General features: G+C 40.2%; 1 pseudogene; it reads right to left on the bottom strand.

Annotated features, from left to right (window-relative positions):
* Positions 1-1,038: 1,038 nt before the first annotated feature.
* On the bottom strand, positions 1,039-1,520 carry LOC101580489 (annotated as a pseudogene).
* Positions 1,521-2,164: the final 644 nt, after the last annotated feature.

Here is a 2,164-nt window from a genome sequence, read left to right as displayed (position 1 = left end):
TACATTCAATAAAACAAGGTGTCTATCTGAAGTATGATATATTCTTAAATGTTTTTCTTCATATAGGACCCAAACTTCCAAACTGTTTAGAAAGTATACTAAAAATATAACTCATACCTTACATCATAAAAATGGCCTAGCCTTTATGCCCTTCTCAGCAGGTCCCCGCATCTGCCCTGGAGAGCCCCTGGTCTGCATGGAGCTCTTCCTCTTCTTCACCTGCCTGCTGCAGTGCTTCAACTTCTCTGTGCCTGAAGGGCAGCCCCGGCCCAGCGACCATGGTACAGTTTTGTTTGTAGAATCTCCACCACCCTACCAGCTCTGTGCTTTGGCACATTAGTACAAGTATCATGGACTCTGTCTACCACGTGGCCACCCTACCAGCTCTGTGCCGTGGCTCGTTAGTACAAGCACCATGGACTCTGTTTGTCTACCACATGGATGACTTGATATACAGTAAACCAGTGTTGTGACTGTGAAAAAAATAAAAAATAAAAATGGCCTAGGGGGGAAAATCAATTGAGGACAAATTTACAGTTTATATTCTTAATTCCTCATTCAACAAAGTATCAATTGCCAATTTATTAAAGGTAATGAACTGTATATATGCAACCTGTTAGTGCTCAAAACCTGCTGTATACATATATATATTTAAACATCACTCTTATAGTATTTAAAATACTGCACTTCTGGTGCCAAGCCTGCAAATTATCAAGCATTTCATTTTCCCATTTTCATACTTCCACCCCTACTCTGATTCCTTTTTGTTTTTAACATCCATCCATCCAACATTTTGGTTTGGTTCTGTAAATACCCCACTTATATCGCATCACAAAACACTGACAATATTCTTTGGTAAACAAGGAAATCCCAGAATAGTCCGAGCACACAGCTTTGCTCCGAAAGTGTGGCACAGGCTAAATGAAAAACAATCAATGGCCCTTATTGATGCAGTCAGAATGCTCCTGAGAGTCCTTCACTTTGAGAATTTGCTGATGCAATCCTGAAGGAAGTTTCAACAGAGTCTTCAGACAAGGATCAGAGATTAAGTCTTTGATTGATAATTTTTCTCTTTATTTCTGCCAAGGCGACTGAAAACACGAAAGCCTTTTCATCAGAGAGGTTAGCATAGATGTCTATTTCCTTTTCCTGTTTCTCTCTTTCTTCCTCATGTTTTTTGGCAGATGCACTTTTAGGTCTTCCTCTTCCTCGTCTGATATGATCTGAATGGCTGTTACTTCGAGATCTCTTTCTGTTTTCTAAATCTTTATTTACTGTAGAATTTATCTTCTCTCTCCTAACGCTCTCTGTTCGCCTCCTCTTGGTCTCATGCTTGTTTTCTGTAGAAGATGGTGATTTCTCTGAGTGTTTTGCATTTAAAAGTTTTCTACTAATAAATATGTAACCGCAGGGACATGATTTACATGCAACAGGAACCTGTTGGTCGCACTTGGGGCAGGACTTGGTGGCCATCTTCACTTTCTGGGCTCGCGTCGCGGACATGCTCTTCTCCGTGGGCAGCACGGCCCGGGCTCCTTCCTATGCACCACGGCTGAGTTTGCCCACTTAAAAGTAGAAACCACAGAATCAAATTGCCTAGAAAAAAATGTAAGCTTCCTTATAGTATGAATATGCTTTCTGTAACAAGATATAAATTGGTAACATTTATAAACTTTTATAATTTTTAAGATTGTGATATTCCATTAAAACTTTTTCTTTAAATTTTATTTATGTGTGTGTGTGTGTGTGTGTGTGTGTGTGTGTGTGTGTGTGGCGAGCTCAGCCCACCAGGGGGTGGGGCTGGCTGGCATGTGGTGCTGGGGGATTGAAGTGCGGTCCTTGTGCTCTGCTAAGCTTGTTCTAAGTAGGTGCTTTAGACCACTGAGCCATCTCACCAGCCCTCCATTAAAACTTTATAACAATTATTCTGTTTAATAAATGAAATGTTGAAGTTTAAAAAAAAAGATTTTTAAGGAATGTTAACATAGGTCCTGATTAGAATATAGCAAATGCAAACAATAAGTACATAATTCTGCATATTGGGTTGACTAGTGACAAGTCCCCCACAGGGCCTGGTTCTTGGTTAAGAGACTCAAAACCATCCTGAGCATGAGAGGACTATAGATTTGAGGGCCTCAGGTCATTAAATCTCCATAAGAAATCG

The sequence above is a fragment of the Octodon degus genome, unplaced genomic scaffold (assembly GCF_000260255.1).
Source record: "Octodon degus isolate 3935 unplaced genomic scaffold, OctDeg1.0 scaffold00335, whole genome shotgun sequence".
Taxonomy (NCBI): domain Eukaryota; kingdom Metazoa; phylum Chordata; class Mammalia; order Rodentia; family Octodontidae; genus Octodon; species Octodon degus.
This window is presented reverse-complemented; position numbering and strand designations above follow the sequence as displayed.